We start from the raw sequence: 15,291 nt of genomic DNA, 5'->3' as shown, positions 1-15,291 counted from the left end.
TACAGGACTTAACATGCTAAGCCTCAGAAAAACAGACATAGATGCTTCTGGCTCACTTACTTGAAAACCTCATCACCAGCACATTTAATCTTTAAAAGAGAATAATTTAATTCAGAAGAAATTTTTTTCTCATAAGCAAATAGTATGGGATAAGAACTTTTGCAACCCATTTAATTTTTTAAACCAGTTTCATGAAATTCTCAAAATTTCCTTAATATGATCTTTTCTAATCATCATCACTCCTTTGGTATTTTTTCCTATAGTCAAGAATTTAACTTAAAGATGTGACCTGCAATGCCCTATGCTTAATATCCCATAATTAAGCCTGTTTGTATATAGCCCAATTAGAAATTATCTCACTTCCTTTATGCCAAGACCTTCCCACTGGGCTTCCCCTCAGCTCTTTGCTAGTAGAGGGCTATCTCTAGCTCTCTTCTACAAATAGATCCAAGTAAAATCCTTTCATCTTCTTCAGAGATGAGAACCAAACTGGGTCCTTTTGACCTTGGTATCTTGGGCATCAGTGTCCTCTGGCACTGCCAGGAGAGTGGAAAAACCACATTACTAATGACAGCAGTAATAATAACCACAGCAACAATGATAATCATCATGCCCTGAAAGCCTAATCTATTGTCCATATCAGAAAGAGGAACAGGCAATGGCAAGGCAGGGGGATGGAAAAGAGGGACTTTGTGCATCCTGACACTGCTATCGAACCTATGATCACTTGGCATGGGCCATGGAGCAAATGGTGCCCTCTCTTGTTCTGGTCACATAAGGAGGCAAGAACAAAGATGATAACAGGACACAACAGTAATTTCTAGCATGTATAAAGCACTTTAAAGTTTGCCAAGGTGATAATACATGTATAACCCATGACAAATTGCTTGCCAGATCCGGGAGACAGGGAGGAAAGGAGGGAGGGGGACGATTTAGATCATATAACTTCAGAAACCTTATGTAGTAATTTCTTATTACATGTAATTGGTAAAATTAAAATAAAAATGAATAAAGTTTGCAAAAAACTTCACATATGTTATGATCAAAGGAAAATGAATAAATCAGAAATGCCAATACCCTTATCCACTGGAAATGCCTCAGGGCAAGTAGTTCTGACTACTCAAGCAGGCAAATGAAGAGAGCACAAATACCTACCTGGTAGGTCAACATATGAGTATAGCATAACTAAATTGGAAACTGATCTCACCATTTGGATGCAAGTGTGTGATGCTTCATTTTAGACAGGCTAGCCTTAGTTTGAATTTGATGACCCAGAGGGCAATCCCAAAAAAATGGCTTCATCTTCAAAGCTGGAGTAGATGAAATAAGAGGTAGCTAACAAAGCCTGAAAAGGAAAACATTGAAGACTCCAAGGTCTTTGAAAAATTTCCCCAGTGCAAATTTCAGGAATCATATTTAATAACAAAATAAATGACAAAGCAGTACCCTTGTCTCAAAGGATTTTGAAAAGAATATGGATATACTTAGACTTTATTTCTGAAAAGCCATTTTGGATTTGGATTGTCATGAAGACAACTTGTAGAGTTGAGCATAAAATTATTGAAGAGAAAGGTGTAGCGGAAGTTGTTAAGAATTTTGCTGGCATTCTGAAATCAAAGTTGAAGAGGAAAAGAAATTTAAGGCAATTCACTCCTAAAAAATACTGGTTTGGATATGTATACTGAAACAGATCTGCAAAGTACCTTTACAAATACCCTACAATATTAATTAAACATAGGTCCACCATCAAAAAGCTATTCTGGAAAGATTAATATGCCCCTTCCAATAAGGGAAGAAGGTGATTGAAGGTCACTTCTAGAGTATATGAGAAGCAGGTCAAAACCTTAGAGAATTTTTTTTGGAAAAAGCAAGCAGCAGTTCATTAAGGAATAATAAGGTATAATACCTGACACACACCATTGGATTTGTCAAATATAAACCAAGATGGCTCACCTCCAGATAAAGCCAATGAAAGGAACAAGATTCAAAAATGGAATCAAAGGGTGACCTCTCCATGAACTCAGTCAATAATATGTTGATGAAGTTTGAACAAATGGCTATCATGCAGATTTTCTTCTGGAAATGGTGGATTTTATGATGGCAATTCAAGACTAGGTCATTATCACAAGAAAATACAGAAGAGTTACACTTGGTGATCTGGACTTTGTGATCAAAGTAGATTGTGCAAGAGAATGTAAACAGTTTTTCAAGACATCAGGCTGTAAAACTCAGCACCTACTAACTCCCTATTAAGGCATGACCTAGTGGTTAGAATTATATATCAAAATGATACTGTTTTTGAGGGACTGACAAATGACAATAATATTATTAATAACTAGCATTTATATAGTATTTCAAGAATTACAAAGTGATTTACATATATCATTATCGTTTGATTCATTCAACAATTGTTGGTGTTAGGAAATAATCTGAGAAGGAATAAGTATTTTTCCCAGTGTCTGCAGGTCTTCTTGACTCCAGGCCTAATGACAAATCCCCATATTATAATTATAGATTTCAGAATACCTCAGAGAACTCACCTCTAATAAATTATAATAACTCATATATAATAAACTATAGAGTATTCATACCATTTTCATTTCTAAACTCATTGAAATTGCTCACACTCTCCTGGTCATGACACTGCTATAAAAATGCAATAATAGCATTTTTCATAGAATTATATGCTTAGTAGATTTGCCATTTGTGATAGGATCAATATTTACCAAGCTTCTGTCTGCTATACTATGAATTAGATATGTCAGAGTCTATTAACCCCCATTTTATAAATGAAGAAACTAAGGCTGAGAAAGTAAAGTCATTTGCCCAGGGTTTTGCAGTTGATGACAGATTTCAAAAACTCCCATCTGCTATATCATGTTGCCTTTCACTTGGCAACATTGCCCCTCACCATCTCATGCTACTCCTCAAAGCAGAGAAGGAAAAAGAAAGGGGACACTTGGAAAAGGAGGAGAAAACAAGGCAAAGAAAATGAAAAAGAAAATAAGGGAAAAAAGGACCAAGGTGGGCAGTTGCTGACCTCCACTGCATGCCTGGAAAAGTCCATGGAGGATGAACTATAAAAAATGAAATTGTCTAAAATAAGTCTTCATAATGACTGACAAATAGGGTCTATTGTTTAGTCACATCATCTAGTTTTAGGGAGACATATTTCAGCTTGATTCCAGGAAGCAATTTCTTAACAATAAGAGCTGTCAAAGAATTGTGTGCAATCGTGTGCTCAGAGTCACTGGAAGCATTGTTAGGAATGTTTATAAAAGAGAGTCATGTTTCCCAATAAGGATTGGACAAAAAGTTCTCTAAAGCTCCGTATAGCTCTGAGATTCTATGACCCTATAATTTAAAGTGTACAACTACTATGTGAGGTATAATAAAGGCACTGGTCAGAGATAAAGTACCTTACTTCGTATCACACAGCGGCTAAGACCAAGCTAGGTTTTGAACTCTGTCTGGTCTTTGGACTCTCGGTCCAGCACTTTTCGACATTATACTATACTATACTAATGCATACTTCATCATCCAAACTATGGGAAGTCTTTCTCTGGTTCTTCGATTGTAGCAAGGAAGCCAACATGGAACTCAGAACGTCCCTCTGCTATCTCTCACTTTCATTGCATTCTTTCTGGCCATACTTATCCTCCAAGATATCTTTTATTCTGCTTCGCATGCATATACCATAATTGCTTGTATATTATTGCCTGCTTACAACCACCAGGCATCTATCTCTCCAGTACCCTTTGGGTCACCTGCAATTTTGACTTTGAATGCCAAGGGTTGTCATTATGGAAATTAGCTTTCATTGGAGAGGCAATATGATAATCATTCATTAAATGGAGATTCAGGTAGTAGAATGCTAAATAACAAAGTGTTTACTGTGAATAGAAGTAAAATAAGAAGACTATATTTGTATAGTATGGGAATACACACACATACCAGAGGAGTGTGCCAGAGTGAATACAGACCCATCCTCTCTATAAGGAAGATCTGGGTTCAAATACCACCTCTGGTACAAAGATCCACACACTGTATGACTCTTTAGAAAGTCATCCAACTACTCTAGTGCCTCCAGGCAATTCTGAAAAATTGTCCAATTGAATTTATTGGGAGGAAACTTCCTTAAGGGGAGTTCCCTATATCAAGCAAATTACTGTTTTGGTATACATATACATGCATATATGTGCCCACATATAAACACAGACACATGCAACACACATGCATCTATTTAGGTTATGAGCGTACATACATAAGTGTATATATGAATCATGCACACATATTCATGTATTCATATGTATTTATGCATGCATGTATGTATGTGTGTATGAATAGCAGCCCACCTTCCCCGGGGTTACTCTTACTTGGACTCTTACTAGCAGGAACTACAGAGGGTGGCTGCTACCTCATATTCTAGGGTGAGTCCTTAGGAATACATTCTTAACATCTTAACTCAGAAGCCCTTACCTGGAAGTACCTGGAAGTCCACTTCCCATTAAAAATCAGAAAATAAAGTTGTAATTTGAGGGAATGCCCATCATTTGGGGTGTGGCTAAAGAAATTATGGCATATGAATGAGACAGAATATTACTGTGCTAAAACAAATGGAGAAATAAATGATTTCAGAAATATGAAAAAAATCAGAAAATAAATACAATTAACTCAAAGCAAAGGTATTTACCAAGATGGTATTAGGAGTAGCTTCTAGCTTCCCCATAAACCTGGACACACTCTCCAACAAATACCCATAGCAATCTTGGGGAAAGTGGGCACAAACAATGGTCATGTGACTCACTTATTATCATCACGGCAATTCACATCTGTAGAACTATAGGACTTTGGTATTCTTTTTCTCTTTGTGGCATTCCTACAAAGATCCCCATTGAACACAGTGTCTTTTCAGGGTAGGTTACTCATCTAGGTACCCAGGTTCTATTCCTCTTCACAGTTCAATTCCTGATCACCAAGACTAGGTCTCTTTTGAGGTCATTGTTAACTTTTTTCTTTGCTGTCAGAACTCCTGTATCTTGAAGCTGCTTCTTGCCCTGAGAAACTCCTTCTCTGTATCTGGAGAGACTGTGTTTCTGTGTCCTCCTCTGTATTTCTAACTCTTAAACTGACTCTCCAACCACTAGATGAGATATTTCATTTTAGGTAAATTATTCTTCTACTAGTTGCCATAGTTAATGCAGATGGAGAAGAAAGAAAATCTGCTCCTTATCTTCCCAAAGAGGTACAGAATTGGATATGTCCTTAATTGCTGAGTCTTGCCTCTACTTCCTCAAACTGACTAGTCTGTATCTTTTAAGGTTCATCCTTCAGCTATGGCCAATTATTGTTCATGTAATGGTATGACTCCCTTATGATACAGAGATATTACTTATTACTTATGAACACTTTAACATCTATAATTATTACAATCTGTGGTAGCTAGGTGGTCCATACAAAAAGAAAATGAATCTGTAAAAATCAGATAAAGGATATATTTAATAACATCTGAGATTCCTTCCATGTCTGTGATTCTAACATCCCTTCCAAATTAAAGTCTCCAGCTCTAAAAAGATGATTAATAGTCTTTTTTACTCCTTGTAGGCTTATAGCAAATATTCATAGAGGAATGAAACCCATAGGAAATTAAATATTTGTTAGAGCCCAGAGTTTTCCTGGTATAGCCAAATCAGGAGGCAGTGGAACAAATGCAGACTATGTTTCATAGTGGGGGTGGAGAATACAATCTGTCATAAGGCTGAGGCTTTGGAGAAACAAGTTGAGTCAGACCAAAAGTCAGCTTCAAAGATCACTGTTTCCTGCTTCCTGTTGTGGTGCTGATTTTTCCCCTTCACTTTTGTTTTCGTATCAGTGCCTGGCAAATAATAATTTTTATCTATCACTTATTTGTTATTTATAATAATATACAATTATATTTTAATATTTATACAAATAAATTAATATTTAATATTGTTTTAATATAGAATAAATAAATATTTATTTATTAATAGTATTCTTATAATTCCTATCAGTTCACCCAAGTCTTCTCATTTTTCTCTGAATGTCTCATCTTTGTCACTTCTTTTGGTACAATGTTATTCAATTACAGTTGTAACACAAGTTACCATTCTTTGCTCTATCATTCCCTTCAAAAGATGGTTTACACAGAAGAAGAAACCTGGAGGTTGGAAGAGGGGTTGTATCATAGAGGTACAGTTTTGTTTTCTTCCTTTCTTAGGAAGTACTAAGAAAAAACTTTTAAACATAACTGTAAATTCTGAGTTTTAGAATCCCCAAAAGAGCAAATATTCTCTTTCTTCCTTATGAGAGACCAAGGTTATTCTAGTTTCTGTCACTGCCAAACTCTTCTCCTCTTAGTTATCATCATTTCTCTTCTTCTGTCATATTTCTTTAAAAAGAAAAGTGGAAATGTAGCCAGGTACCACCCTTTACCATTCATTCTATGTCTCAGACTCTGTGCTAAGTGCTAGGGAATTGAAGAAAGACAAAACGAGCAGCCCCTGCTCTCAAGAAGTTCATAGTCTAATGGAGATGACTTGCAATGTGCAAACTGGATGATACAGAGGATAAATTGGAGAACATCTCAGAGAGAAGGTGCTATATTTTGTTTGTTTTTGTTTTTATTATCATGCAGAAAACACTTCCATACTGGTCATGGACATAAGAGCACATTCATACAAAACCAAAACCTCTTAATAAAACCAAAGAGACACTGATGTGAAAGATAGTATATTTGATCCATATCCATCTGACTTCAACAGTTCTTTCTCTGGAGGTGGACAGCATTCCCCATCATAGGTCTTTCAGGATTGTCCCAGATCAGTACATTGCTGAGAGTAGCCAAGTTTTCGCAGATAATCATCATACAATATTGTTGTTATTGTGTACATTGTTCTCCCAGTCCTGCTTATTTCATTCTGTATCAGTTCCTGTAGATCTTTCCAGCTTTTTCTGAAATCATCCTGTTTATCATTTCTTATAGCACAATAGTATTTCATCACCAACATGTACCATAATTTGTTCAGCCATTTCCCAATTGATAGATATCTCCTCAACTTCCAATTCTTTGCTACCACAGAAAAAAAGCAGCTATAAATATTTTTGTATAAGTTAGGTTCATTCCTCCTCCCCCCTCTTTTTAAAAATCTATTTGGGATACAGACCCCAAAGTGTTATTATAGGATTGAAGAGTATACAGTTTTATAGTCCTTTGGGATAGTTCCAAATTACCCTCTAGTATGGTTGGGTCAGTTCACAACTCCATCAACAATGCATTAGTGTCCCAATTTTGCCACATCCCCTCCAACATTCATTATTTTCCTTTACTGTCATATTTGTCAACCTTATTTTAATTTTCATTCCTCTAATCAAGAGTTATTCAGAACATTTTTCATAGATAGTGACCCAAGACCCAGACATCTTCTCTTTTTTGTTCTCTTTTTAAAAGACACATTTGTTTTAAAAGCCTCACCTTTTGCCTTAAAATAAAAACTAAACATCAGTTCCAAGGCAGAAAACACATAAGAGCTAGGCATTTGGGGTTGTAAAAATTAAATTAGTTTCTAGTAATAAAAGCATTATATTTTATGAGGTTTATTAAGATTATTAGAAATCAAGGATACAAAATAATAAACCACATGCCTAGGGCTGATTAGCTCATTCACAGCCTACTTACTACATGTTGCAATCCCCGAGTAGAGGAAGAAAGAGCTGCGAGTGAGCATAGAAGAGGAAGGAAGAGAGAGAGCCAAAGTAGGTGTTACAGCCAGTTTAAATACAAATTGTGATCTCGCCCAGGTGGGGACTCAGGTGAGATCATAGGGAATTCTGGGAAGTACTAAGGACTTCTGGGGATTGAAGTCTGGGGTTCAAATCTCCATTTTACAGGATTATGACTTACCCAGGGTCACACATTTGAACCCAGGTCCTCTTGTCTCTAGGCCTTGCTCTCTATTTACTGAGCCATCTAGCTGCCTCAAAAGACATCTGCTTTTGTGGCTTTGACTTAGTAGTGGTCTCCAAGCAAAATCAGTCAGCCCACCAGAAGAGATAAGACCATTTGCTGAGTATATTGTAGAAGAAATTTCTGTCCAGTTACAGGTTCTACTAGGTGGCTTCTGAAGCACCTTCTGGCTGAGATCCTTTAATACTAACACTGACCTGCACCCTCCAAGGCCTTCCTTACCATTATTGATTGAGCAGGCATGCTTGTTTGGTCTGGAGCACTACATTCAGCACTGAATGAACCATTGGAAGGGTATTGAAGTCAGTGCACAGTGGATTCACCCTGGTCTTGGTAGATAGATAAGCCTTCAACCAAGGCCATCCTACTAGGTCACTACATCAAGGTCAATGGCGAGACATTCATGGAAAGGGGTGGTGAATGGTATCTGTAGCACAATGTTTATGGGAGGGGATCATCCCATATGTTTATGTTTATGGGATCACAATAGGGTAGGATGATCACACCAATTCTATAGCAAAGTGTCAAGGTGGAAAACACAGTGCTCTGAAGGACTGAAGCTTTATACTTAAGTCATATAAAGTTTGCCAAAATTCCTGTATCCTACCTCTTGACCCAATACTTCTTTCTTGGCTTGATGTTCTTGGTGTCTAGATTTCCAGATCACTTGGATTTTGAGGTCTCTTGTCCCTGAACCAGCAGTTAGTTTAGGCATTTGGATCCTGGCTCAGACCCCTTATCAACTTCCCTAGAGAGGTACTCCCTCTGTTATATCTTCCAGTAATGTCCCAATCACCCCAAAGTTCCAACTTATATAATGCCTTTTTATACTTAAATATATCTGAATTTTTCTTTGCCATCTTCTCTTTCTATTTAAAAGCCAAAATGTATCAAGAATTTTTGTCTTGAATTATTTGCTTTTAATCTGTTCTCTCCCTGCCTCCTCCTTCTCCCCACTCCCTTGTAATTGAAAGTCTCTGCAGACAGCCCCCACAGCTGACTTATTTGTAATCCTTATAGAAAGCGGATCAGGAAGAATGATGCCTCAATTTTTATAATCACAGGGTCTTATTACAATATTTAAAACTGCATTATGCATGAAAGACTTTGTGAGAAATGAATTAAAATGATGTTCTATAGCTTGGCTTTCAAAATAAGACTTCACACCAAGCTGAGAACTTGAGCCACCTTACAAAAAAATAATCAGAACCCACCAGCCTGTGACATTCCCACTGTTCCAACTGAGAACTCTACAGTCATCTTTCAATTATTTGCACTGTTACAGATAAACAGTGGCTCAGACAATGCTGAGTGTAGAGTCAAGTTTATATATTTTAGCCATGTGTTCAAGGTCTTCCACCAGTTGAACCAACCTGCCTTTACAGTTTTTATCTCACACTTTTCTCCATGTACTACATATTCCAGCTGAGCTCGCTCTCTAGGTGGCCTACATTTCCCAATTTGTATATCCTTGTTCACCCTCTGTCCTAAAATACCATTTATCTCTATTGTATCCTGTCCAGTTTTTACTTATCTTCTAAGACCCAGCCCAGAAGTAACCTCTCCTGTAGGCAGTTAAGTGGCTCAGTGGATTGAAAGCCAGGCCTAGAGACAGGAAGTCCTGGGTTCATATCTGGCCTCAGGCACTTCCTAGTTGTGTGACCCCGACCAAGCCACCTTAACCTTTACTGCACTTCTGCCTTGGAACAACAATACACACTATTGATTTTAATACAAAAGGTAAGGGCTTTAAAAAAGTAACCTCTTCCATGAAACCTTCTTTAAACACCACCTAAGGAAATGATCTTCCTTCTTCAGAATTCTTAGAATACTTTATTTTTTGAAAGAATATTTGTGCCTTATTTTTTCTGTTACATATAAAAACAATTTTGAACATTCTTTTTTTTTTTTATAACTTCTTAGTTCCAAATTCCCTTCTCTTCCCCCAGAAGGCAAGCACTTTTGATATTAGTAATACATCTGCAATAATGCCAAACATATTTCCATGCTAGCCACATTGCAAAAGAAAACACAGACTGAAGACAAGAAAGAAAACAAAAGAAAAATTTAAAAAGTTTAAAAGACATACTTTGATCTCCATTCAGACTCCATCAGTTCTTTCTCTACAGGTAGATAGCATTATTCATCCTAAGTCCTTTGGAATTGTTTTAGATCACTTTAAAACTCTCCTATATAATTTGTTTCATTACCAGGAACAGAAAGGAACCCAATGATCTCCAAGATCCCTTTGGGTTAAAAATCTATGGTCTAAGACCCGCTGTTTTTGTATTATTTTATTTTTTTAAACCCTTACCTTCTCTCTTAGAATAAATATCAGTTCCAAGTCAGAAGAGCAGTAGGGACTAGGTAGGCTAAGTAACTTGCCCAGAGACACAAAGCTAGGAAGTGTCCAAGGTCATATTTGAACCAAGAACCTCTCAAGTGTAACAGTTAAAATTTAGGGGAGATGGGGAGACTGAGGCATCTGAGGCAGGTAGAAATTAGTTTCTCTCTGCAAGGAGTATTATATTTTTTTAGAGGTTTATTGAAGATTAAGGATTAAAGAAAATACAGGATAAGAAACACATGTCCACGCCATAGAGTGGCCTAGACACCACCTCACCTACCTTATGAAAAAAAGCCACGCCTGCCCCCAAAACGGAAGTCCTCCCGCCCCTCAAAAGCCTTTGAATCAGTTTTAATACCTTCTCGATCTGGCCCCAGGTGAGATTACAAGGCATTCTGGGGAAGTGAAGCAAAGGCTTGTGGGGATTGTAGTCCTGTATTTGAGTCTATTTTTTACACAGGTCTAGAACTGACTCTCCAATAAGCCACTTAGCTGCTCTGATCCATTGTGTTCTATAGTTATTTGCTTATTTCTTGATCCCTATATTTTAAATCCTTTTAATGATGGTTATGATGATATAGATGAAAGCTTCTATTAACTTAGTGCTTTATATTATAATTTTTTACATAAAACATTTTATTTCTACTCTCATACAACCTGTGAAAAAAGTAGCTTAAATATTAGTGTCCTCATTTTACAGCTATGAAAACTGAGACTTGGAGAAGGGGAATTCCTGACCTGGTCACAAAACTAGTAAAATGGCAGAACCAGAATTCAAGCCCAGGTCACCCAATTCTAATTTTGAGATTCTTCTCATCACAAAATTTTCATCTTACATTTGCCTGTCCCGTGCTTGCGTCACAGTATATTTTGTATTAGAGTTGTTTTTATTCAATATTCCTTACTGTAAGGGAAACATTGTAATGATATTTTTCAAGATAATAGCTTGTTTCTACTCGTACTTCACTTACAGTTTACAAAGCACCTTCTAGCCATCTCATTCATTGATAGTGTAACTGAGTGGAAAAGGCAAAAGTTCAGAGTCAAAAGACCTGGCTTCTGAAGCTAGCTCTTCCCATAATTAACTGGGTTTCAGTTTCTTTGCCTGCACAAGCAGAATTGTTGAACAAGATGATCTCTAAAGGTCTGTTTTGTCTCTAACATTCAGTAGGTTTCCTATCCTTCTATTCATCCTCTTCCAAATTCACACTAGCAGTTAGCACAGAGGCTTTTAGAAAATGGACACAGAATAAATGTTTTCTGTTCATTGTCATCAAATATCTATCCTCCACTTTCAGGGTCAGTGACTAGGTGGGACTGATGGGAGTAGCTGAATCAGTAAGCAGGAGTTTCACAGCAGATCATTAAGAGCCCTGCGGATAGAATATTCTTTGGATTTCATCACAGACCCTGAAGGCATCATTGCTCTTCCTTAGAGATCAGATTGTTTGTGCCTTCTCAGTCCTATCTACTGGCTAAAGGTCACCTTCCAGGTTCCAGTAATCAAGAAATATTGATTGTGGAATCATAGACCAGAGAATATAAGAGCTGGAAGGCATTTGAAAGGACTGGGCCCATCTCTTTGTTTTATAGATGAGGAAAATGAAGGTGGAGCAAATAAAGTATGCAAGGTCAGCAGTAGAATGCAATGAAGTTAGCATTGGAGTCTACATCTTTGGATTCTAAATCTAGGAATTTTCCACTTCACTCAAAAACAATAGGTATCAACCAAGTGTTAAATGGGGAAAGTGAGGCATACTAGAGAAGGACTACAGAACCATTAAACATTGCAGCTCTAAGGTGTTTATAGTCTCTTCCATTTATTCCATTATGTTTTACAGAACAGGAAACTGAGGCCTGGAGAAAGAAAAGTGAAACCCAGCAGATTTCGATCAGAATGAGATTAGAACCTAGGTTTTATTTACTTTGAGTTCAATATTGAGAATGTTTTAAGTCTTACTGTAGATTTTAGCTACTAAAGCTTAAAACTTTACCAAAGCTTTTGAAACACTGCCTCATTCAATCATTTAACAATGCATTTTGCTAGACACTAGGAGAGAAGTCATTTGGATAAATACACACACACTCACACTCTATAGAGTTTAGAGTCTAGTATTAGCATGAGACAGAAATGGATGGCTTTAATACCTGCTGAGTAGAGATGCAAGATAATGTGCTTTGTAGGGTCTGAAGGGGAAGAGTGTGTTCCTGAGAGTGACTGGGTGTCCAGGGAAGGCCTCATCTAAGAGCTGGCATTTGAGTTAGGTTTTAAAGGATAGGTACGTGGTCAGCTTGCAGAGATAGGGAGGAAGGGCATTATTGACATAGAAAATAGCTTGAACAAAGACTCAGCCGAAGGGAAGTACATGCCTCGTTTACTTACAGAAAGCAGACAAGAATAGTTAGAGTAGAATAAGATGAGAGGAAGCCGGAAATGGGTTCTGAGGGAAGCGATTTGTAAAGGTGAAGAATTATCTCACTTTCCCCTCACCAGGCATGGATTTTGCCCTGGAAGAGTTTATCCCTTGGGGAGTCAACATGCATACTTGCGGAGGAGATAAATAGAATCCTAAAGACATTATGCTTAGACCAAATGTCCCTATTAGCACAAACATGTATGTTTTAAGGCCCATTCCAATCCTAAAATTCTATATTGTATGTCCTAGAAAACTGTTGGCTTTTCTGTTTAATCATTGTATGAAAGTGGGACTTTCTAGACATGAAGACAGGATCCCTGGAATCACTGAAGATAGAGATCAGTTTGGTCCTTAGAGTCAGGAAAGGGTTCTAGGAGGAACTGAGATATATTTATGCTGAGCATGCATGTCACAACCAATGGAAGTCAGAGATACTCTATATTGTAACTGTAATCTGTAATCCACTGTAATCCAGTGACCTTTTCTGAGATCTCATTCTACCTGCCCTCTTCTTTGACATTGGCATCAGCCTTGCTTCTAAAATAATCTTTCCTCTTCTGGTTACTATCAGAATTCTTTCCATTTTCTGACTTATCTGATATTAAAGGGCAGTTACATGGTACAGTGAATAGAGTATCAGACCTAGACTCAGCTTCCTGAGTTTAAATCTGACCTCAGGCAATTACCAACTATGTGACCCTGGTCAAGTCACTTAGCCCTGTTTGCCCCACTTCCTCATCTTTAAAAATGAGCTGGAGAAGGAAATGGCAAATCACTTCAGTATCTTTGCTGAGAAAACTGTGGTCATGAGGAGTCAAACATGACTGGAATGACCAAACAACATCTCCTCTTTCATTCTCAGTACTCTTTGGTAGGCTGTCATCTTTCTCCTCTCTGCTAAGAGTGGACACTCTCAAGCCTCTGTCCTGTACCCTTTTCTTTCCTCACACTACACTTTTCCTCAGTGATCATTTATTCCCAGGAGTCACTTGTTGTCACTTTTATGCAGATCAATCCCAAACCCATATATCTAGCCATAATCACTCTCCCCAACTCCAGAGCCACATAGATAATGCTTCTTGGACTATTCCCCCTGGATTTTCCAGAGACATTTAAAATTCTACTTGCCCAAAGGGGACGTCATTATATTTTCACCAAAATCTCTCTCTTCTTTAATGTTTCCCATTTCTATTGCTATTACTATCCTTCCAGTAATTCAATTTTTTAAGCACAGGATCATCCTGGACTCTTCTCTCTCTTTTATCTCTCCACTACTTCACTTGGTCAGTTGACAAGTCTTGTCAATTCCATCTCCACAACATGTCTGTCCCATTCTTTCCAATAATAGGGTTACCATCTCAGTTCAAGTGAACATCACCTCTTGCCTAGACTGTCGTAGTAGAATCCAACCATGTCTCTTTGTCATTGTGCTCTCTCCTTATCAGTCCTCCACACAGCTGCCATATTGACAACCCTAAAAAGCAAATAGGAATATTCCACTCTACTAAAAAATCTCCCCCTCTCTCTCCTCCCCCTTCTCTTTCTACCTCGACTTTCTTTTCCTTTCTCTCTTCTTACTTCCATTTTCTTTCTCTCTGTCTCTCCTCTCCTGCTCTTTTTTCCTTCTTTTCCTTTCTGTCCCTCCTTCTCTTCCTTTCCCTCCAGGCTCCCCCCTCCTCTCTCTCTTTCCTATTCCCCACCTTCCTCTTTGAGGTCAAGAGCTACTCCATTTTCTTCTTCATACCTAATAGAACTTTGATCCTAGTAATTGCTGAATAAGTCCATGTGGAATCCTCCAGGACTGGTTTGAGGGTAAGACTATGAATGAGATATAATCCATGATGCAGATGATCTGGAATTGGTACTAGAGAGATTATCAGTGAAAAGAAATCCAATCAGAATCTTTAATGTATGGTAGACTGGTTTGTCAGAAAGTTTTTTTTTTTTAAACCCTTACCTTATGTCTTGGAGTCAATACTGTGTATTGGCTCCAAGGCAGAAGAGTGGTAAGGGCTAGGCAATGGGGGTCAAGTGACTTGCCCAGGGTCACACAGCTAGGAAGTGGCTGAGGCCAGATTTGAACCTAGGACCTCCCGTCTCTAGGACTGGCTCTCAATCCACTGAGCTACCCAGCTGCCCCCTGTCAGAAAGTTTTGATGAAGAGTCATCAGACCTAGGAGTAGCTAGGTGACTCAATGGATAGAGAGACAGGCCTGGAGATAGGAGGTCCTGGGTTCAAATCTAGCCTTAGACACTTCCTAGCTGTGTGACCCTGGGTAAGTCACTTAACCCCAATTTCCTAGCTCTTACTATTCTTCTGCCTTGGAACCAATACTTAGTATTAATTCTAAGACAGAAAGTAAGGGATTTAAAAAGTCATTAGAGTGTTATCCTTGACTTTTCTGCTATGGGATTTGGGACAAGTCACTTCAACTCTTTTGAAACTAGCCTCCTCCTCTGACAAACATGAATAACATAATAATATCTGTGTTGTCTACCTCACAGGGCAGGCACAAGGCTCATATCCAAGGAAGTGAAAGAGT

General features: G+C 38.0%; 1 protein-coding gene across 3 annotated transcripts in view; it reads left to right on the top strand.

Annotated features, from left to right (window-relative positions):
• SLC2A9 (solute carrier family 2 member 9) overlaps positions 1–15,291 on the top strand; it is a 382,090-nt gene that overhangs the window by 126,120 nt on the left and 240,679 nt on the right. The window lies entirely within an intron of this gene.

Source organism: Monodelphis domestica, chromosome 6 (assembly GCF_027887165.1).
Source record: "Monodelphis domestica isolate mMonDom1 chromosome 6, mMonDom1.pri, whole genome shotgun sequence".
Classification (NCBI taxonomy): domain Eukaryota; kingdom Metazoa; phylum Chordata; class Mammalia; order Didelphimorphia; family Didelphidae; genus Monodelphis; species Monodelphis domestica.
The sequence above is the reverse complement of the archived record's forward strand: the minus strand, read 5'-3'. Positions and strand labels throughout refer to the sequence as shown.